At 36.5% G+C, this 25,040-nt stretch overlaps 1 protein-coding gene across 3 annotated transcripts in view; it reads right to left on the reverse strand.

Moving 5' to 3' along the window:
- Positions 1-25,040, reverse strand: part of LOC5575779 (diacylglycerol kinase eta) — a 296,019-nt gene that overhangs the window by 99,760 nt on the left and 171,219 nt on the right. The window contains exon 1 of one of the 3 annotated variants that reach the window (XM_021855672.1): positions 21,963-22,003. The exons of the other annotated variants lie outside the window; for them this stretch is intronic. The gene's annotated coding sequence lies outside the window, so the exon portion shown is untranslated. Of the gene's footprint in view, positions 1-21,962; positions 22,004-25,040 lie in introns of those variants that run through there. 3 annotated transcript variants of the gene reach the window in all.

Consider the following 25,040-nt stretch of genomic DNA (forward strand, 5'->3'; position numbering starts at 1 on the left):
CTTTTGCGTACGCAGCCAGAGAGCTTTCGCGTATGCGGCCAAGCAGCTGGTACACGAGGTAAATAAATAAATGAATGAAAACGGAAACCTCGAATAGTATGCAAAATGTAATAAAATGATTGAGATAGTACCTCTCCGTATCAGACTTATTCATTTTGGTGGTTTTCATCCTTTTGAGGACTTGAAATTGCCACATATTGATCCTTGTTTTATGATGATGAAATTCCTTATTTTGCGTCTCGAACCTGCGACACCTGTATTGTTGAGTTGTTGAAGTTCTGCTCCTTTGCTCCTTCGCCCACATAAGATGAATAGTATTGGAAAGAAAAGTGACCAATTTAAACCACCACTTTTCCCCGTCATAAAACCTGCAATTGTAGTAGTGAGAAGACTTATGTTTGACTCCCTCTCACCACTATATGTAAACACAAAGCACGTGGTATATCTGTCAAAACACTGGATGGCATTTAAACAGACCCTGTATGCGAATATAGAGCCAATATAGTGCTTATTTAATGCCCGTATGCATCAGGCTTAGAAGCATTAATGATGCTGTAATAGGGTTTCTATGCAGCGGAAGTGCTGTTATAAGGTGTGTAAGCATTTGTGATGCTATTATAATGCATGTACGCATTTATGATGCTGATTAAGGGCTTATTATTAGTGCTAATGGTTACTTGGGTCGTAAGATCCAAATCCGATTCAGTTGAGGGATTTTGAGTTGGAATCGGATCTTTTAGCAGACGTAGGGAAGGCAATTTACTCTCTGAAAAGTCGTGTTTTTCATTCGATCGTTCGTGTAGCAGTTCGGCACACGAAGAATTGGGTGAACAAAAATATAGTATCTAGGCAATTTTGTGCGGCGTCTTACCTGGTTTGTCTTCGAATGTCGAATGTAGACCAGCAATGAAGGCGTGAAAATTTGTGACAGCCATTCAAGCCTAAGTGATTTCCAAATCACAGCCTACGTGATTGAAAAACAGTATGCTGTTAATTCCATGTTGTCTATGTAGATTCTCTTGTTTCTAGAAATAATCCAACTTCAACGGCATTTTTTGTAATTGCAAAAACAAGTTGTATGCAACTCGTTGCAAAACTCGATTTTTTTAGCACTTGTCGTAATTATCCTACTCGGCAAGCCTCGTTGGATAAATGTACGATTTGTGCTGAAAAAATCATAATTTTGCAACTTGTTGCATAAAAAACTATTTGTAAACAAATCTTCATATGTGTGATAGATATTCCCAAAATAACAAAAAATAAACTTTTAACTTTCCTTGTCTTGGTGGTGATGAAAATTTAAATTTTTGAATTATAGATTTCAACTAAGTCACAACACACAAACCTAATGAAATGTAAAAAGTATTGCCAAAAAGAACTACCTTGTAAATACAAAGGAGAAAATGATTCTCAATAACAATGAAAAAAGGTTTTGATTGAGTCCGCAGAAATATGTGGAGCATACGGGGTATGCATGTTTTTGTCTTTGTCTTGAATCCTTATGAAAAGCAGAATCGTGTCTTATTAGAAATCAGTGAAACTACGAAAGGCGCTTTAACTAATAAAGGACAATATATTTCTTAAAATAAAATTTTGAACTAAACCATTTAATTCCAATTAGAGTTTTTATCCTTTGACTTACAATAATGTCCCTATTTTGTCAGTCCCATGCTGCATTTAGGGTTGACAAAATTGGGAAAGAGCTAAAATCTGGGAAAAAGATGTCGACAGGTTTCAAATTTTATTTTACCTTAAGTACTTAGTTTTATGATTTTGTTAATATAAACATTGTTTTTTTTACTTTTATTTTCTATGTACCGCATTCCAAGGTAAAATTGATAAATTTCTTGGATAATTATTAAGCATTTCAAATTTTCAAAATTTCGCTCTTACGATGATTGTATAGACGAGGCCTAGGTCATAATCAATGTTGCTGAACAGCGATCAGAAACACGAGGCACGATAAATTTTCCTAGCCATCAAAACAGAATCTGCGAATGAACCCGAACAATCGTTCGTGTTGACAACAAAACATAACGTAAATAGTCAAACATAGAATCGCGTTAAGTTGTATAAACTGGCAGATCATATATCAATCCAGAAAGCATCATATGAAATCGCAATAACTTAGTAAAAGTGCCACCCAAACCTTGCATCTGCTGACGATGGGCCTCAAAGCAAGTGGCGCTGTACATGAAACTTGCAATAATATTGACAAATATACTCATCTATTATGTAACCCTTAGTGGTACAGTGGTAAGGTTTCCGATTTCTAATCCAGAGGTCCTACGTTCGATGCTTGCTGGAAACTTCTTTTTATATTTTCATCCAAATTTTGTGGCATCGTATTCCTGATCGCAGAAAGTCTGAAAAAGTCGTATCAAGTACGCATATAACCTCCACTTTGATAGGTATATAGCTTTTTCATGCATTTTATACGATTGAATTGATTCATATAGAATGATGTATAACAAGAGTTATACCAAACAAAATGTTGGCTGGGTTATGTTTGCCTAGTACCATAACCCCACGGAAGTATACGGCTTCGGTCTATGCGTGTGCTTCTTCGGTGGCCAGCACAAGTTTTTCAATTCAAATGCTAGAATCTTAACCACTCTGAACCGCATCAGTCGTTCCAAACCGCCTACGTGCAGTTTAACCCATGGTTTCTTTTCCTTGCTTCTGAAACCATCGCCTGGGAGTCTCAAATGCACGTCACATTGAGATTGTCTCATGAGACGACGCATGAGCCAGTGCAGATGTGATCGTTTGAGCAAGTACATTGATACATGAGATCTAAAAATATGTGTCTCACCATAGCACGTGCTCAAGCGCGCGATTATTTTAGTGCGCTCATGGCAAGCTGATCTCAAGCTCGTGATATGAAGCGCGTATACATGATGTCTGGCCGCATCTTCCACGCTCATTTTTGGTTGCCTCTCTGCTTAGCATTTTTTCACTCCCTTGCAAAAAGGCAATGGCAGCACGCTGCTCTAGAGTATGTCACCGAACTCTGATGATGTAGAGGAGTATTATCAAGCCTGGGTGTGTTGTGCTCATGTCCATCCGCTTTCTTCCTATAATTCATTTTTTTTCATTCATTTTTGTCGTGAATTGGATTGCTTCACCTTTGCAAGTTGTTTTCCATATTCAATTGTACCCTAAACTGTCCCCAAAACGTATGGGAAAATTTTCTCGTCATAATATAACCATCCAGTTACAAAATATTAGCCCAAATGTTGACCGTGTTCATTAAAAATATCCGAGATATATGAAAGTTCAATAATGAGATTTTGACACCGTGTGTATAGACTCGTAAAAAATGTATTATGTCATCTATCATAAAAACGAAAACAACGTGAGGTTAAGATGAATTAAAACTTCTAAATTTTCAAAAACACAAATCTAGAGAACAAAACAGAGAAAATTCAATGGTTGCAACCAAGATTTTCTTGAGTGTTGCTTTAATTTTGAGCAGGTTATTTTCCTCTTCACTTTTATTTCAATGGCTTCATGGACCCCTGCAATCGAGATCTCAAATGTTAAAAGTCAATAACGGTGCCGGCCACGTCCTTACGGTCATCGGGGAAGGAAAGAAATGTTAGACAACCGTTGTTACTAGAGACCGAGTATACCTCTGCACCTTTGCATATTGGATCAATGGGATAAGGTACAGATCTGGGAGTCGCCAGTGGTTGGTGATGCGATCCATGATATAATCACACCTAATAGGATTCGCAATATAATTCGATAACCGCATTGTACCCCGTACAAGTGTTCATCACTCGCCCACGCAAGAGCAAGCAACGCGATCAATAGATCAAACACTACTATCGAAACCACGGCGCTTTTTCGTTTCATTACTCGACCGACGTGCGATATGGAGCAAGCGTTAAGGTCGAAGGATCAAACAGAACTCTGGAAATCTCAACCAACACTACAAGAACCAAACTAGGAACCTACTGGTTAAATCTTGAATACATTTCTTAAAACGCTTTGGAAGAATTGCTTAAAATGTTTCAGGGCCTATTGCAAGAAGAATAATTCGAGAAATCCACTAAATATCTCTGATGTTAAATTATTAATTGAAGGAAGGATATAACAACCAGGGCTTATTGCATGAATGCCATACAGCAACCCTGAACTATGATAGGATCGATATCGGGTTTTCAGTAATAAATGCATCTTCCGTATACATTGAAATACTTTAAGTAGCCAAGGAGTCTAATTGAGGGAAACTAAACCAAACCTACTGTACATTATCCCAAGACCGTTCGCATGCGTGTACTTAGTATACGCACCAAGAAAACAGCTCGCTCATCATACACAGCTCGAGCGAGGTGCTGCTGGCGATTCCTGAATATGTAACTACTCTTGAGTTAAAAATGCCCCTTACTAGAATTTATTGAAACTCCAACAATTAGTCAGACATAAAACCTGGAAGTACGCTGACACATGTCTGACGACGGAGACAGTTGACCGCTTATGGTAGGATGGAGATGGCACCGTTTTCCACACATCTGTTCACACTCAGTTAATACCCCGCCATTACTTTTACTACTTTTCCTATTATTACTTCTGTGTACTATTACTACGAACGATGAAAGCGTCGCCAACAATTGGTTGTACGAACAGGAGACAACTCAGAAAAGACGCACGTGCCAAGCGAATGTGGTGCCGTAGCGAAAATCGTTTACGACGACACGACCCCACGTAGATGATTACGTAGTGTCGAGGTATGATTATATCTAAATGAAGTCGCTGGTGATGAACGCTGAACCGTATGTACTACGCTTATTCCCGTTGGTATCTGTCTTCTTTTACGGAAACAAACTGCTCAGACAATGTACAATTCGAGGAAAATTATTTGCCGACAAATCCTGCTGTTGGCTGCCATTGCCCCATTAAGGTTTAATCATAGATACTGATCCATGGGGGCCATAGGGTTCATTCGGAGGAGGAATGCTACATTGAGATCTTACGTAGCAACATGAAAAACACATTACCGCAAAGAAACACTTTCGCCACCACCGCATCGCCTCGAACAGGAATCCGCCTATCCGGCGAAAGACAACAGAAGAAACAAATTATTATTCTTCGCCTTGTAGCAATGTTCGGTGATGATGCCTAGATTACATGGGTGGTAGTGTGGCGGGGATGGGAGGATTAATATTACGGCTTTCAGCTTTTGCAGAGGAGATGTAGTCATGGACAGAGCAGGAATTTCCAGCAGAGAAGAGGGGGAAGCAACCTCAAAAGTTCATTCACAAATTTGACGCAAAGACGATCATTAAACACATTCTATGCACCATTGATGACTCGTTAAACTATATTGACCAGCTAATTCAGTATGCTCATAATATAAATGATGTCATACAGATTTCCCAAGAATTTCCTAGAGTATGTTCCATCAGTATTTCTCTTAACATCCCGAAAATAGTACCGGTGGTTGGAAACTCTGAAATCAGTGAAAAGTTTCTTCTTCAACAGAAGTCTGATTTTTACTTGGACTACAATATAATTATGAAAGCCTGTGGCAACTTTTCAACGGCAAAGGCCCCCTTTCCCCTCCCTTGGTTACATCCATGGCTTTAGCCAATTCATCGGAGAGGAACTCCCTTTCCTTATACCGTGGTGCATCAATACCCGGACGCTTAAGTCGACACGAATGTTCAAACGCTAATATCAAGGTGTTGTTTTAGAATACCTTTAATGTAAAATTGTTTCAAACCGTGTTTCACTCAAAATCTTCACGCTACTGTTAAACTTTTTGGCAAAAATCATGATTTCAACATGAAAACCATTCAAATACTTGAGCATGTCTTGTTCATAAATCCGGACAACTGATGCAAACGATGTCTTTAAATCCGGACACTTATGAATCAAAATCCAGACATCTGTGTAATAGCACATAATATTCGTTTAATTTTAATGAGCATCATATCAATAAACAATAAAATATAGATATTTAAAAAGTTTGATGTATGTGTTTGCCCTATAATGCCAAAAAGAATAGCACGTTTCTCGCGTAACATTACTAAAGGACCTATCTAACATTGAGAGGCTCTCTTTGTTTACTTTCTCTTTCATTAATAACTGAGTTACATTAATCTCATCTATTGCGTTTTTTGTATGAAACGCTAGTCAAGGAAATTGACTTTCGATCTATAGTGAAAAACTTCCCAAAATCTTTAGTGTTCCACTGTTATAATCGAAAGAGAACGAGAGAGGAGAGAATCTCTCATTTGTACATAGGTCCTTTAGTAATGTTACGCGAGGTTTGTAATATTAGTGGTTTGATTACCTGGGCCGAGGAGCGTGTGACTTGAACTGCACTCGGTGCGGCTCGAACTGTTATTATGAAAGATAACACTATTTATTTCACATCGAGTTAAATGTTGAATACTCACAAACCTTCAAACAGTTATTTTTCAAGTTTTCTCTTATTTTTTCTTGCATAAAACTCACTTACACTAATTAAACCAGGGTCTTTTAGAAGATGTCCGGATTTTAAAACACTGGCTCGTAATTCCGGACAGTCTCTAAAAGCACTGATTAATATGTATTTTTGACGTATTCACACACAAAGGAGTCACCAAACTTTTGAAATATCTTTTCTTAAACACTTATAGTTGAAACTTGCTATAAAATACAGTTCACAAACTTTCCTTTCAATCAAACGATGTTCGCGCGGTCATCGCTCGTAAAAACTTGAGTTGGAGTCAGACCGCGGCGAAAGGACGTTCAACACGAACAAATTATTTGTTTTTATTTTTATTAATTATTTGACGATGGTTACTAGATTAAAAATAAATGTTAAGTTACAACCATTGTTAATAATCAACGGAGTGAATAAAAACCAAACATATTGCCATTTAATTTAACTCTAATTGACTAATATAACCAAAGTGTCCGGAAATTGGTACTGTCCGGATCTCGATTCACCACGGTACCTATCCTTGGAGAATATGAACTATGTAGTCCATATCCCTGGCAGTTTCTTCACCACCGGCTGACTAGTTGACAACCGTGCGGCTGACTTGCTGTGGTGGTGAAAGAAACAGACGCTGTCAAGAAAAGAAGTGTTCCATTATGAGATCTGTGTCAAACAGGATCCGTGTGGACGACGGTGGTTCGAGAAGGCGCTGCCAGGAGGAGTGTCAAACTATTTTCCAACCCTGCAGAAGCTGGTCGGTAGCAAAGGGTAGCATCAACATCATGCTGAAAATGTTGATGGGGAAACGTTGAGTTAAACGACTTGTTTGCGGATTTTGCTTGGGCTTTGCTTCGCAAAGGGGATCGACTGGATAGCTAGATGTTCGGAAAGAGTACCGTAATTTCGGGTGAAATTGATCACTTTTCACTGTTTTCCATGTCTGTTTTCTATGATGTTGCCAACTCCAAACAACATAATGCAGGAAAACAAGTACGACGGTGAGCCTTATTGGTTTATGTACACAAATTTTCATACAGTAGTGATTTTAGTGCTGAAAATAGTCTCTAAAATAAAAAATCAAGGAATTCCATTTCGGGGTGAAATTGATCACCTATCAAAACAATTATTGTTAGTTTGGAAAACAACTTTACTTATTTAATTTGGGCCTCCTGAATCCAAATATGCTTGCCAAATTCTTAACAATGCAAAATTTATGGAAATAATAAACAATTAATTTTAACAATATCGCAGAAAACGCCTAAATGTAGGCAATTTCCGAAGGAATCTTCTGATATTTATTTAACAATTCAATTATTACAACAAAATGAACAAATTGGTACGAATTCTGATGATAAAATTCGTTTTGGGGATATATTTCAAGCATCCTTACAAAATTTCAGGTTGACACCATGTCCAAATCCTTGTTCAAAACTATAAGTTTATTGATGTCCGACAATACCACACAGAACACGATTTTGGAATTTTCTATTATTTTCATAGAAATAAACATTCCTTAACACAAAAAGCTTCACAACATGTAATTCGACAATAGTTAAGACAAACAACGTTCATTAACATTGGTTGCATTGATTTCTATGCTCTATTGAAGGGAAATAAAATCGTGTGACACGGTGATCAATTTCACCCTACTGATCAATTTCACCCGAATTTACGGTATTCCGGAATGCTATTATCAGGCGTGCTAAACCGCATGAGCATAATGTAATCATCCGATGAAAGACGTGTTTGTTGTTGAAGGCTTTGTCGATTATGAGTGAGGTGTCGAGAGTGTTTAGATGGATCAGTGGTGTTTTTCCATACCCTTGTTGAAACTTTACAAAACTGGCACTGCCGGTCGAAATTTAGGAGTTATTTCCTGAATACATATATGGTAGTTTTATATGCTCATAACTCAACCTATTGCTTAACCTATTGACCGATTGCCAAATTGTATATCCTAATTGAGAGATAATTATTGATGACCGGTGGCTATTAGCTAAGAGTCACGCTTCAGAAAATGATTCGTTAAAAAGAATTGCTGCAGGATTCTAAGGAATCATAGAAGAAATCCTTGGAGAAGCCCTGAAATATATACTGTAAGGATTTATAAGGCAATTACTGGAAGTGCACCTTCCATGTAAGTTTTTCCTGAATGTAGTTTACAATGTAAGTGATAATAGACATATTTTGAACTGGATATTTGAATGCTGTTACTCCAACTTTTACAAAAAGCTTATGAACGGACAAAGATAACGTTTCTGCAAAATCAAGTCGAATTTCTCAGCGAATATGAGCTGAGCGTCTTTATTTAGACCGCTTTGTTTCATTTTCCAAAGTACAACACCATTTTCACCCAGAAGATGGCACAGCAAAAAATAAATCACACCATGCTTAACCCCAAGGGCATAACAACATTCTTGATTCTCTGCTCTGTACACTTGAAATGTAAGAAAGTAAAGTATGCATGCTCGGTGTCACTAAATGTAGCTCTGCATGAAAGGATAATAGAGAACGAAAAATGGGAAAAATTGATTCCTTTTTTCCGTCTGCTAAGCGCTTGAGGACACGATAAATGTGCATCAACAAAAGACGACATGAGCACTTCACGAAAGGAAACAAATTGAGTATCTATAAGAGGATGATACTGACATGAAATGGTAATAGTTTCTGGAGATAATGTTCAGTAGTTGCTCACGAATTTCGGTTTAAAGCCATAGACTTTCGTTACATGGTTTACTGATTCTACCTTCCTGCAGTGAAGAAAAAAGTTTTCTCCATACACAAAATAATCAAGCCATCATTTTCTTTTCGACAAACGAGCATCAACGACTACAAGCGAATACATCGTCATGCATACAAAAACTCCCCCCAGTGGAAGGGAAATTCATCGCCATTCATTGCTAATGGGAAAAGTTTCGATTTACGTAGTTTATCTCTCGACGAGGTTCAAAAAACATTTGGAGCGAACCCTTCTTTTTTTTGCACAGGTGTTACCTTCATTGGTAAGGTGACGAAGGGAAATTCGAACATCCTGTTGTTTATCATTGCTACTCTATTCGCTACCCATCCACGATGGCAACTCGAACCCGATGCAAATTCTGGTGGCAGATACTCAACTGAAAGGAAATTGGGAAACTTCCAATTGCAGCCGCTATGAAGATGGGTAGCAAACCAGGTCACAAAGGAAAAACATGATTGAAACAACCAGAACTATTATTTCAAAATATTTTTTTTTTCAACAGAACGCTTTATGTTCCATGGCACTAAAATTACAAAATTTAGAATTTATATTTCAGAATCGTAATACTCGTGAAATTCTCGAAGATTGCTACAAGCATTCCGTAGCAGTCACAAAATAAAACCTTTGATAGATTCCTAAGAATCTTCTTCAATCTCCATCGCAATTTTTGTGTTGTGCCCTACGCGGCTTTTGACGAATTCCTATTATTATTCTTAGAAAAACTCTGGATGTTTTGTAATTTATTACCTGAGAGATATAGTAAAGCCATTGGCGGATTCCTAAAAAGATTTTCGATGGATTTCTTGATGAATTCGATTATTTAAATCATTTGCAGCAACCCGTAATATGCCTGACCAACACTAGACATCCTTTCCACAATAGATTTTTTAAAGACTTCTCGAGAAGAATAAAAAGGAGAGGTGGTATCTTGGGAAGAAATTGCCAAAATGAGTCTCTACATCATAGTCGTGAAAATTGGCACAAACCTTCTTTCGATACATTCAAGATTGCTAGTCTCGCGCTGGAAATAGAGGGCAAAATTCCAGATGAACAATCTGATGACAGCCCACCTTAACCTTCGGAGGAAATTCAAGCCTAATTCATGGAATGACAACGATGACGTCTTTCTGGTTGCGTGCGTAGGTCCAACGGGGTCCAGCTAAGATGAAGTTCCATCTCTACTGGGAAATATCAATAAATCAGATTATAGAGAGCATCGCGAAGAGTAATTTTACCGAAGGAGTAATTAATTCCCAGTCTTCCTCCGCTCGGCAAGCAAAAGCCGTATGCTGCTAGCTGACGATAAATTGATCGGCTTTGGTTATGTCCTAATCCAGCCCCGCGCCAGAAGATCAGTACGCACAACAAGGTTAGCTTGAGCTTTGCGTTAAGCAGGTTTATGGAGGGTTTCGAAAGGAATTATGTGTTTGCTACGGAGTGGGCATTAATCACCTGATTCAATTTGTAACGACTCCCTTTTCCGATAAGCTTTCGATGTTGATCTGAACGAACTTCCCTGTCGTCGTTGATTAATTTATAAGATAATGAAAATCTCGAAGGATACTGGACTTGGAATAAAATCCAACTAATAGCATTATGTTTCAGACAGGAGTTTAGTAAATTGTTCTTTCAACATTCAACAACTTACCGTACAAAAGTCAACAATAAATAAAGCTAATAATTAACCATAAAAAGACCTTGGGTCCTTTTCGACTCATTACGAAATTCAAATCAATGTAACTTTTGATTGAAAAAACCTAGTACTTTGAAATTTTCTGACAATTTTTTTTTTGTCGGAATTTTTTTTTACGGATACAAAAGTTTTGAATGACCCCTCGGGTTGCTTCCATAAAAAATGTTACAAATTGTGACTTAGGGTCGTTTTTTACCCGAAAGTTCGAACAGCTCGCAAAAAGCGGTGTGTTGAACGAATTTAGTTCTGTTGGACCTAATTGGAAGGCACACTTGTCTATAAACCCTCCCGGAGATACGAATTTGGTCACTGTGGCCACCAGGAACCTGCTACATCTAAAAAAAAGTCCTTTTAGAGACCCATACTTTGACAACCTGTTGTTCCATAACTAAACAAGTAATCTGAACCGTCTTCATATTGTGGAATAGGTATTCACGTGAACTGTGAATATAGATTCTCAAATCACTTACCCGGTTCCGGAAACCCGGAACATCCGAAAAGTAAGTTTACATCGCAGTTTTGTACATGTAATTCACATCGGTACTATACGGTTGATGGATATTCTGGCATAACTTTTTTTCTGTAATATGGAATCTATTACCGGCACACATCCTCTGAAAAATTCGGTCCAGTATGGTCCATGCGAAACCGGTTCCTGGAGTCCCGGATGGTGGCCAATTCGATGAAATTACTCACATTTATGCCGCAAAACCAAATGAATTGTGCCCAATTCTTTACGATTTTTTGTGTTTGGATGTATTATGCCAAAAGAATGAATGGATGGTTATTCTGGTCCTTTTGGAGCACCGGAATGGCCACCAAGAAATCTTTAATATCGGACCACAAAATTTTAGTACCAAAAGTAGGCATGTGATGGCTCAATCTTCATGATTTTGAATCCCTGTGACTCTTCTAGTTCAATTATACATGAAACACACTGATTTTTGCGAGCTGTTTGAATTATCGGGTCGAAAACGACCCTAAGTCACAATTTGTAACTTTTTGTTAGGGTCTAAGGAAGGATAAATCATAAAAAATACAGTATCAAAAGTGTATCGGTGAAATAAACCGGTACAAAAAGTAACGCATTAAAATTGTACGATTAATTTGTTATCCTATGGTAATGGTAAAGTTTACGGATCATCTAAAAAAACATTACCGGTTCAAGAATGATTCGGGTCAAAAACTTACACGTTTCAGTTGTACGATTGAACTGCTACTAAGTTATAGCAGCAAACTTCTGAGGCTATCTTCTGAACAACGTTGCGAAAATCTCAAATGTCCATATATCATGCATGAGATTTTTCACGCATGAGTCGTAGCAACTCAATAGGGAAGATGAATCGATGAAATTAACCAATTCATAAAAATAGATTTTTAATTATGTTTCACCGCCCATCGAAATAAAACTTCTTAAGTAAATTGGTAGGTATAGCGAATCAGTTCATCAAATGACAAGATTGAACATTACACTATTATAATAAAACGTTAAACCGAAGAGTCACCAACTGCATAAGTTTTCTTATATGTCAGCTTAAAAGTGAGTTCGAAAGTGAACCGGTAAATTGAACCGGTTTACTTAAAAAAAATCAATATTTAGCATGACATTTTATCTCCCATCGAGATTAAATTTTTATCTATAATAGTTCACTTTTGGGCGATAGAGGGTTAACGGACGAACCCCTAGAATTAAGCGGAATGATCTCACTTTTGAGTATGTACTTAATTTTCTCCATGTATAATAGTACATTGTACAGTATGACCTATAAAATGGTAGTTTTATAAACAACATTATTGGCAAGTCGCTGGCAGCCAGCGCGTACCTTTCATACATCAACCCTGGGCCGTACACACACCAGCAGCGTTCACGACGATGACAGGTAACGTTCACCGCATGTCAACCGGTGAGTAGAAACAACTAGAGTTTTCAATCCCGGGAATATTTCCCGGGAATTGAGATTTCCCGGGAAATGATTTTCTGTTTCCCGGGATTCCCGTATTTCCCGGGATTTGTGTAGTTCCCGAGAAGCTCTATTTAAATACAGAATGGACCATGTACAGTACTGGTCAGAATAAAGTACGCATTTACCGTTTTTCCATACAAAATGGTCAAGTTTGGAGATCTGAATCTCAGATTTTAGTGGTCCGATTGATCTGAAATTTTCACCACAGCCTAGATATAACATAGATTTCACTCAATTAAAATATCACTGCATTTGAAACACAATCTTTTAAATTATTGAAAATCTCTCAATTTGCAAAAAATTGCAAAATTTAATTTTGAAAATATTTTGAAAACAATCAGTTTTACCAAAAAATGATGTTCTGCAAACTTGTGTGTCTTATCAAATTGTACATTTTTGCGGAAGGACATATTGCTCTAAATATTTTCATTTAAAAATTATTTTTACTTTAAAATTTTGTGATTTTTATCGAAATTTGAGATTTGCGATAACTTAAAAGTTCGTTAATGAAAAACTATGAATTTCTAGCCTAGCAAATTTAAGGTTACTTTCAAGCTTCGGTGAAAATTTCAGGTCAATCGGACAACTAGAAACCGAGATATAAGACTCCAAACTTAATCATTTTGTATGGAAAAACGGCCAATGCGTACTTTATTCTGTCCAGTACTGTATATTCAGTTAAAAACTATCGCACAATTTACTTTTCATATCACACCAAACAATGTCCTCACTAGAAGAGATACGATGTGTTTGTGAGTTAAAATATTGGTGAAAACCAACCGAAAAAAGGGAAGAAAACGGGATGTATTTCACTGACATTTTATAGGTGATTTCTACATGGCTTACTTCACTGCCTACTGGTTGGCAATATAACGTTTACCGGTACAACTAGTTGGCAATACAATATAAAGATATTTTCGAATAATCTATTTCATGATTTGAGTAGAATTATAAAGTTTACAAGGTTTCTACTTGTTTGTTTTTTATTTTAGTTTTGTAAAGATCCATTAAATGTTGGTAAATATTATTTCAACTTCATACGATACCTCCACATATGATTTTGCTTAATTTTATAAACTTTTTTGTTAAAAAGCCTAGCAAAAAACGAAGCAAATATTTTTGGAGCAACATAAATAAATTACTCATGAAAAGAGAGAACCAATCGTGCAAATACAATGGGTTAAAATAAAACATACATAAAATAAGATATTATTTCAAAAAACTTCAACAAATTAGCATAGCTTTTACGTTTTTTAGAATTTCCCGGAATCCCGGGAATTCCCGGGAAATGATAATTTTATTTCCCGTTTCCCGGGAAGTCAATTCCCGGGAAAATTGAAAACTCTAGAAACAACATCATAAAAGCCGAAAACAAACGAAGCAAGCGTGTGGACAAAGCTCTTTATACTCAGCTAAGAGGAAAATAACCATCATCGTTTTTCAAATTTTCAAAACCAGTTTTTTTGCTTAAAATTTGAGCAATGTTCAAGAAAATCTATCATTGCATTACACTTGCTATCTGGATTGCAATGATAGATTTTTATGAGGATTTCTTACAATTTGTACAAAAAAACTGGTTTTTCATTTTCGATGATTGCTGATGATTGAATGATGGATTCTTGAGCCTTAAACTGAAATTACTTATAACAATTTTTTAACTGAACTCAACTAGGTAAATACTTAAACTAAAATTGAACTTTACAATTATGTACTTGGGGGGGTCTGTAGCCTTGAGGTTACGCTTTCGCTTCATAAGCGGAAGGTCATGGGTTCGATTCCCAGCCCCTCCACAAAAAACCCCTCCAGCCACCAGAAGACGCCTCACGGAGAACCGTGCTTTGGAGAGCACATCCATCCTCCGTCAGTATCAGATGGTGACTGAGACAAACTGACCCTCTTCGCAGGCAGCAAGCCTCACTAACAACAGAGCTCTCTCCTACCTGCTCGGTGTGATGTAAAGATGTAAATATAGATAAGTTGAAAATAGATCGTATCGGTAAAGAAGCTACAGATCAACTGATTCCGGCACAGTATTGGCCACAAGCACAGAGTGCCTTAACAAAAAAAAAAAAAAAAAAAAACTATATACTATTAACTATGAATTATGATTTGTATTTGAGGCACCACTAGGTCTAACCTGCATATACTGCGAGTTTGAATAGTGCACAGTCACGGTAAGGGAACAACCTAAAATTTCCTAAACAACTATTGATTTTAGCGACTAAACCTACGACCCGAAGATACCGTTTTGACTCATATTCCGAACACTTAAGGCCAACAGTGACTTCAAATGCATCTGGTTGGCATAAATTAGCTGATATTTGTGTAAATTTTAACTTCTTCGCAAAGTCTATTGGGTGTATTAATAATAATGTCGATTTAATTAGTTTTAGTATTGTTGTTACGTAAAAGTATGGAACAACATTTTGATTCAAATACCGAACACTGTGCTTATTCTGTCTCATATTCCGAACACCTTGATTCAAATTCCGAACAGCACGAATAAATCATATTCAAATGAATGATTTCGCAAATAAATTTATCTGAGCTTGTTCTACTGATCTCAAACTCGAGAGTCATCAATAGTCCCGCGGTAAAAATTATATTGGAAAGGTTAAAATTGAATTGCAGTTGACTGCCAAAACGGTATACGAACCAACATCTGAATATTTAGGGCAATAAACGTAAGTTGACTAGAACGATAGAAAAAAAAAAACAGATCTTAACGTACACTATATATGGTCAGTACAACATAACTTATGCTAATTTGCTACATAATGTGAATTCTAAAACTACCCTCTGTTTCATATAATTACTATATTAAAACAGGAATATTAAAATCTACCATTAAACTACACAAAGGGACGTGTTTCAATATGGTGATTAAAGTCGCGGAATTAACCCCTTAAATACCGTTGGTCATAAACCCAACAGAACATGAAAACGAATCACAAATATAGTTTATCAGTTATTTGGTTCAGTCTGTTCAGAATCTGCTTTAAGTTCTGGACACGATTCACTCCAACACTAAGTTTACCGTCAAATTAAATTGACGCACTTCATAAATTTAGCTTTCCACTTGTACTTATTTCAATTATAATCTTACTAATAACTAACTTCCGAAAACATTTACATTTTGACTTCAAGTCATGCACACAAATCTGCTCACTTTTAACTTGAGAGAAATAGAGTAGGTGATAAGATAATCGGCACTCACGCAGAAGACCAGGTCTACTTTGCCTAGGTTTGCTGACGCGCACTTTGTTATGATTTTTCCAATCGTTTTTTTTTAAGTCAAGCAGCTATATGTTTGGATATGTTGATTAGACTGGCCCAGCTTAGTATGGGAGAAAAATAAAGTTGTTTGATTCCACGGGGCACCCCCCAGGATTATTCTTTGGGGTTAGAGGAAGTCTTTCTTAAAAGTTCAGCTCATTTGGTCGTTCCATGAGCTGGCGCATTTGAATTGAAGTTGATATGGGATTTTCAGCTCAAACATATGGGAAACAGCACATCATCTACTGTTTGGCTCAGAAACATTGTTAATGACGTTCAATTATACCCAGAATATAATAGCAAACAATATTGTAGAAGGTTGTATCATGATTAAAATTGATAAAGTTGGTGTTTTAACTCTCTGAAGTACATCATGCAATACTGCTGTGTTTCTTAAACATGGCGGTAGCCACTGAGCGCATCATAGCCACCTGTGACGCTGGGCGAGCTGAGGCACATGTCGCATGCATATAAGTGACTGTACGGGAGTGCTGATCGAAGCCTAACTTTCAACAACTGAAAGAGTAATGAAAATTAGATTAAATCCAGATACAACCTTCTGCAATTATGTTCATTAGGGTATCAACTAGTGTATTTGTCATTCTGAGTTTAATTGAACGCGAACAATTAGTATACGGAACAAAACAGTGACATAGTGTCAATTTTCAATATATTTGAGACGAATATCTCATACAAATTTCAAATCGAATGCGCCAGCTGGTGCAGCAACCAATTGAGTTGAAATTTTGAGAGAGCGTTTTTCTTACCCTAAGGCTCATATCTAGGGGTGCCCCATCGAGTTTTACAACTTTTTTATTTGAGGGCCAGTCTAATGTTGATAAAGCAGAGCAAATTGTTGCGTAATCATTGCAAAATATGGTATAATCAGCTAAATTTACTTTGAGTCAACTAAAATATAGCTAAATTTTGACGTTTGACGTTTATAAATTCAATAAGAACGAAACAAATTCTACTATTTCGAAGCTTTCTAACGGTATTCTAAGGTGATTTTTTCGTCCAACAGAAAAAAAATAAAACTTCAAAAGAGAACTTCTAAATCGATTTTCTCAAAACTAGTTTTTTGTCTCTTTCTTAGCTTCTAACCCCCTCATTAATTCATGAATACTCCACTAAGCAGCTCAAAGATTATTATGGTCGATATCTGATAAAACTAATTCAAAGTATATGTTTCAATTATTCCTATATTCATCATACTGTTGAATTGAATGGACAATTTTATACGATGGCTCCATTGATTTTACAAATAACCATGAGCAGTAATGAGTCGTTATAGAAACTTAAACATTTACTAGATGAAAGTCAAAAGGATTAAATTTTGTGATTTCGTAAAACTTGAAACTTGGAGTTACTAATTGTTGGATCATCTTATCTTAAAATTGTCCTAAAATAAGGGTACCGTCGTTGAGGGTGAAAATGGATCAAAAAACGCGTATGTCCATGTTGGTAATTCTCGTATTTCGACTTGAAATATTCTTTCCAGTTTCGTTTATGGATGATGAATTTGCTATTGTTGATTTGACCCAGAGAGACAATTGGTCAAACTCTGAAATTGGTCCGCAATACGAACAGAGCAGAGTCCTATGTTCCTATTGATAGTACTTTTCAATAACAGCAAATGAGAGCTTGAGCTTGAGCTTGATTGGCCACCCGTGGTTGCTACTCCAGTATCGTCAGATCAGCTGCACTTACACAAGGAACCAGACCAGATGACTACTTGGGACTAACAGACACCCTCAGTATATAAGTGCTGGTGATCTTCTATTTTAAGGCGATAATGGCGCCTGCCACGTCGGAATGTAGACCAATGAGGGAAAGGGGGAGGAATTGATGATGCATTAAATTGGCTCCCACAGTAGACCGTATATACCACTGCGTCCACGCCAGTTCATGCGGGAAGGGTGTAGAGGGGCGGTAATGTTTCCTTCAAAGGGAAAATCGTCCACACATTAACGTGTCGGTGTCTTTTAATGTTTATGGCGGAAAGGTTTTGCTGCTTGGTTTGCAGACGGCCTATGTATCAGGCTTAAGGAAAGGTGGGTTCTTCTTCTTCATCTTTCTGGCGTTACGTCCCAACTGGGACATAGCCTGCTTCTCAGATTAGTGTTCTTATGAGCACTTCCACAGTTATTAACTGAGAGCTTTCTTTGCCGATTGACCATTTTTGCATGTGTATATCGTGTAGCAGGTACGAAGATACTCTATGCCCTGGGAATCGAGAAAATTTCCTTTGCGAAAAGATCCTCGACCAGCGGGATTTGAACCCACGACCCTCAGCATGGTCATGCTGAATAGCTGCGCGTTTACCACTACGGCTATCTGGGCCCCTAACAAGGATAGGTGGGTTATAATGATGAAAAAATGGAAGCGTAAGGAAAAGGTTTTTTTGTCCATCTCGGGATCTAACAAATGTTATGAACTGTGATAGATCAAATGTGATAGATTGAGAGTGGAAGATAGAAGCAAGTGAAATATACAACTACAAAGTACGAGGAAAGGGACGGGCCTGCGATTGAACCCATGACCTTCTGATTATGAAGCAGAAGCGGTATCCATTGGACCACCAACCTCGTCTACAATAACAGAAAATATAATGGACATTATATAAAATTGTAAAATAGTACTATTTTTTATAGAAGCTTGATTTTTTATGACACCCTGAAATGAGCAACTTTAAGAACGTTATGCTCAAGGTTTTCTTTAGATTTATTAAAAAATACCTGTTTTCAAAGATCAACTTTTTTATGGTAACATAGCGTAACAAAAATGACATTTTTGCGTGTCAAATTATGTGTCTCTAATAGATTTGAGATTGTTGAATCTGATGCCATTCTCAGAAATGCTACAGCACGTCACAATTTTTGGTTACGGGTCGCCAAAAGTGTATAAAACACTTGTTTTATTGATGTTTACATGAAATTTAAAGCACAATTTATTAAACTTTTTTGTGATCTAATCCACCAAGCATGCAAAATAGAACTTCAACTTTCATTTCAGATATAATTTGACTGAAATTGCACGATTAAATTTCGATTAAACCGATTGCTAGAGCGAGAAAGACAGTTTAGTTCGACAGCAATATTTACATGATCACCCCTAGTCAGGTAGAAACTGCGAAGGTTTCTCTCGCCGGCCCGTCTGCTCTTTTTGGATAGGGGTTCCTGGGGTAATATGCATCACTTAAGGAAAATGTGCCAAAATGATCACTAAACAACAAGTATGTTATGTTTTAATATACGAATTTTTTTTGGTTTGGGTTCACCATACATGATGTCGAGCGAATTTTCATCATAATTACATTAGATTGTTGGAAAATTAAGGTTTTTTCAAACACTACTTTTGCGTGAATTAAGATTGATGCGAGGCACGATGCACCGCTTTTTGGGGCAGAACGCACCACAACATTGAGACAAGATGCACCATCGTGTTTTAAACGTAATTTTAATCATCGTGAAAACGCTAGTTTTGGTTGATTTTCGTCTACAATATGATACAATTGTGCGTAAATACGTTAGTAAAGACTTCAAATGACCTAAATTTTATGATTGTAGTTTATTTTGGAATGGATCGTTCTGCACGACCAATGGAGCGCACCGGGTGCTTTTCAGAAAATATTATGGAAAATAGAAATCATTGTGTTATTTCGTCAAATCATGTCATCAACAACTTACCCAGTCTCTAATCATCTGTTTTATGGTAAAAGGTTGTAAAAATTCTCAATTCATTGCTTTCAAAACAACAAGTGGGAAAGTTACATCAGAATCGTGCTTTTCGAATTTATTGTTCTATCTCCCTGTTAAGTTTTTCAAAATGTTTCAAATTCTCAGTGTGTCAACAATTTGCAACATTTCTTCAATCCGCATAGTGTTTTTCTCTCAAAACTCGTTTATACCAGAGAAATTGACAAGGTGCGTTTCGCCCCGGCAGTGCATATTACCCCAGGAGCCCCTACATGCAGCTGATACGATCGTGCAGATCTGAGTAGCTGCTATATACATAGATAGGTATGTTAGAGAAGTAAGTTAGTGTTAATAAGTATAGTAATAAACCGCCGCGGAGGAAACATCTCCTCTTTCGTTTTGTTAAACGGGAATAAAATGTTCAGTTTAGTGTTCGCGTGATAAAGTTGTTTTCATTTGTAAATGCGATTTTCTCACTAAGTGTCCGAACAAATTAACCCGCGGCGGGCGCGAACACCGATTTTTTTTTAACACGATTGCAGTTTCCATACCAAATTCTTCGTTTCTTCTATATGGCAAAATACAATAATTCTCTAAACCAGCAAAAAACACTTTTCCGTATTGAAAGTATTATAAACTTTGGTGATAAGCAAATAAATTGCCTAACAAGCTGGAAAACTTGCATGCAAGATGGCTGAAATTGTCATTTTTTTTGCGTTTCCAACAGCCAATATCTCAAAAACTAGACGTGCTATGATATTTCTGAAAACGGCAATGAATTCAGCAACCCTTAATTAAATGAATAGCGGTATTTAAGTGCTGGAGACAAAAACGTGTTCCGCAGTGTAATCTTTGGCATCTTAATAGAATACAATTATATTGTACATCAATATTACAAATATTTGTTCAGATACTTTAATTTGTGCTGCAACCCATTCTCACCCCTCTATCTCTAATTACTTTTCAGTAACTGCGTATATTCGGTTATGAATGAAAGAAAGTCAACTTGATATAAAAATAGAACACTTAGCCCAATAATAGTATCAAACAACATTTCGTATATAATGAGAAATCGAATCGTATCATCCAGTCTGTTCCATCAATCAAACTAAAAATATTTCTTTTCCGAACCCTTCTCAAGAATAAATGTGATAGAAAGTTTTTTTTCCTTGGAAAGGGAATGGATAAGCTAACACTGTTGAACTTCTTCAAATCGATTCAATTGTCAAGATAAGACTTCCGCCAATACACAATTTATGTGAAACAGGAGAACGTAACAGAATGGAGAAACATATAGTCAATTTATTCTAATGGATGGGTCATGTATTGAGGAAACATGGCTTCGGAACTCATATTCTGCGTGAATGCGGTCGGCAATCTCATTAAGTTGAAAATTTTCTTGAGTTGCCAGGACAAAGAATATGAAATAATAGATTAAAATGGACATGAATACTGATCAATTGGTAAAGAATGCTCTCAGGTGAAAACGAGCTGAGCAGCAGGTTCTGCCTCAGTAGGAACGGAGTATCGAAAGGAGAAAAGAAGAAATAAGAAAAATTTCCTTATCATAATCAAATTTTCTAAAACTGAAATAATACTTTTATTGTATATCGCATTAGTTTCGCGGAAACCATTCAACTTTCAATGGTTACTTTTATTTGAATTCCTTTCAATTATGCAACGATGAATCCATAATTGTTACTAGGGTAAAAATTTAAAGTTTGAACGAACTGATATTAAAAAAGTAAGATAAAAACTTGCTCAACACTTACCATGACGACTAGACTTGAATTCAACAACAAGTAAAGGTGAAAACATGGAAGCAACAAATTAATAAAACAAAGTTTTGCTCTCATTCAGCCGATCAACAGAGCTTGATTGAAAGGCCCATTCAATCGGTCCAACACAAAACATTTCCCTTAAAGTCGCTTTTTTCCGAATAATTACGATAAGAAGTTTTTAGTGGGAAAACCTAATACGCCGATGGCTCCGCACCAATTTGATTCAATTGTCAAGATAAGACTACGACTACAATCACATGCAACGATGTTTCCGTTAATCAAAACCCGATCTTTGTTACTTTCCATAGTGAATGGAAAAGTACGAAATAGGCAACGTGATACGAGTTGATTGGAAGGAGTAGCCGGATACTTACTATTGAGTAAACAAACTTTCGGGTTTTTATTTTTGTCAGGTGTACCTGTAAAGAAGAGGGAGAATACTGTTATTAGTGAGTTGTATTTACATTGTATGTATCTAATGCTATTCTGGGTTCGTTATTTTCCATGAATAGCTACGGCGGATTTAATGACGTATGTCTGATGGGGTGAAATTTTAGGTACCGTAATCCGGGGGCAAATTGATCACTTTTTCACAACTTTTTGACATGTTTTCCTTTGGAATTAAAAAATTGTCAAATTAATTTCAGTAAAATCAGTACTTCATTGATCTCCATCAGTTTATGTAATCGTTTTTTTTTTAATAAAATTTAACATTTCGTGAAATTAGTTTTAATTTCAAAAATTGAAAATGGCACATTGGGGTGAAATTGATCACTATATGATAAAGCATATTTTAGAATGTAAAATTTCCCTATCTACTAAATTTGGGGTCTCCTGAATCTGAAAATGATGTCAAAATTCTTACAACTCGTGTATATTGTCATTTTATTGCAAAATTAAACTTAGTAAAGCTGCACAATACGCCTAAATGTATGCAATTTTCCCTGAAATAAGCACGTTATTCAACAATAAACGGTTTTATGGGCAAAAAACTATTCCTGTAATGTTGTACAATTTCAAAAATGAGCTCAGCAATTCACACAGAAGCTTACACAATATTTTGAACACTCAAAGTTTACATGCAGTCTTAGTACCAGCAGATTGTTTAGTACCGACATTTCCAAAAGTATTGCTAACACCTTCAAAAACTGTGAATATTTCTATGCAAAACTGACTTTAAATAAAAATGAATTAGTTTAAAATCATCATTAGACATCTATAAACTATAAAACATGGAATGCCTGTGATGGCAACGAAATATTAAGCATCCTTGAAAGGAAATGCTATTTGGTACCGACGTGATCAAATTCACCCCAGTGATCAATTTGCCCCCGGATTACGGTATATAAGTTTTTAAGCATTTAGTACTACCTATGTCTTTTTTTTATTCTTTATGAATATCACTCCATTTCATATATTAAGGTGTTCTGTGTTCGACAACACTATCATCCTAAATTGATAAAACAAAATTAAGCTCTTATTACAATTTGGTTAACCATATATTACATTTCATTTGCCGTAGCACTTCAGAATTTTTACAGATGAGTTGATTTCATCTGTTTATAAGAAAGAAAAAAAGGTTTCATTTTACTTAACCTAACTTAACGTAAATAAAGAGCTTTTGGTTTATGTAGGAATATTATTAGTTGACTTTTGGGAGCATTAGGAGAAATCTTCCATTTTTGCAAGTATGAAGAAAAAATATCCAAACTTTTTTGCAATGGACTACAGATGACACGCAAACTTCGTCCTTTGGCGGAGAGACCTGTGTCATCCTCAGACAAAGATTTTTGACATCCCTGATGTAACTCAGGTAAGTCAGATGTGAAAATATTGTATAATATTGGCCCCAAACTGCTGCCTTGAGGAACACTAACACTTACAGGATGTATACAAGACTTGGATTTCTGATAATTAACCTGAAGTGTACGATTTGACAGATAACTTTGAATTATTCTAGCATTGTATGTTAGAAAATTATTTTTTTTTTTTTTTTTTTTTTTTTTAAATCTTTATTAGAGTGTATTTTAACACACGAGGGCTAGTTTTACACTAGAAAATTAAATTGTTTCAATTTTACAATCAAGCCTTCATGCCAAATAATGTTTGTCTAGAAGAGCAAGACCAGTAGAATTGCCAGATCGCGAGTGCGTTGCATTATCCTTAGGTTTTTAAGACGGGTCAAGAGTTAAATATCATCGTTTATAATCACGGAATTCGAATTTAAGTTCACATTATGGTATTGAAATGCTCCTTGCTTCAACAATGGAATTTATCAAAGTTTCGAGAGCATTGCCAATATCAAGTTTTGTTAGTTAATAAATTAAGTTCTGATACACCATTTGTAAAAGCTTTCGCCTTAGTAGATGTAGAATGATTTTCACGAGAGTCATCAAAAACAAATTATTTAATGTGTTCAGTGTATATTAGTTTTTATATTCAAGTCAACCCTATTCTAAAAAAATATTTCTCAGCCATTTTCAGTTATCATCATTAATCGTGGTCGATGTGCAATAAACTAACGTCTGATAGATCTGATCAATTTAAAATAAATGTGTAATTCAAGAGGATTATTAAAATCTTCAAAATCGTTGTCTTCCATTTCAACGACTACAGTAATTCAAACCCATCTATAAATATTTGTGGTTTCATTTCCACACAAACACAACAATTCCATAACCACAAAAACTACCTTTTTTCCCACAGGTTCACTGCATGGTTCAACATCACAGTTGACAGCCCAAACATGTCTCACCACATTTGACCCAATTATTGGAAAACAAACCATCTACGGCGTATTTAGTGGAGCCAAACCCTGAAAAACGGCCGATCATCAATGATTTTGAGCTATAAATATAGCTGGCTGCTGGACACGACGGTGCGGATGAGCAACACTTTACCCTTAATCCTGACCCTGTGAACTGAAAGGCGGCCATTGTTCATCGCATTCGTTCCATGAATAATTGATAAATCAGCCATCGGCGGTGGCTACACGGTTCCTGAACATGCGGGTAGACGAAATTATAAGAATTTAAAGAAAGGGAACACACTGTGTATTATCGAAAAGTTGCCAATAAAATAATGAGACATAAACGGCCGTAGCGGTAAACGCACAAGAGCAAGCTGAGGGTCGTGGGTTTGAATCCCGCTGGTCTAGGATCTTTTCGAGTTGGTAATTTTCTTGACTTCCCAGGGCCTAATGTGTCTTCGTACCTGCCACACGGTATACACATGCAAAAACGGTCAAACGGCAAAGATTATTTCTCATTTCGAAAGGAGTTTAGAAATTAGAAATAAAAAGAATAATATGATTTTAAGGTGAAGATGAATCGAAGCCAAAGTTCAAATTTTCAAGAGCACGGATCTGGAGAACCAAATATCCGTTTGAGCTGAAGACATAATAGATTGGTCACCACCAGCTAGAGACCAATCGATTAAGTTTTCAGCTTAAA

Source organism: Aedes aegypti, chromosome 3, assembly GCF_002204515.2.
Source record: "Aedes aegypti strain LVP_AGWG chromosome 3, AaegL5.0 Primary Assembly, whole genome shotgun sequence".
NCBI classification, from domain to species: Eukaryota; Metazoa; Arthropoda; class Insecta; order Diptera; family Culicidae; genus Aedes; species Aedes aegypti.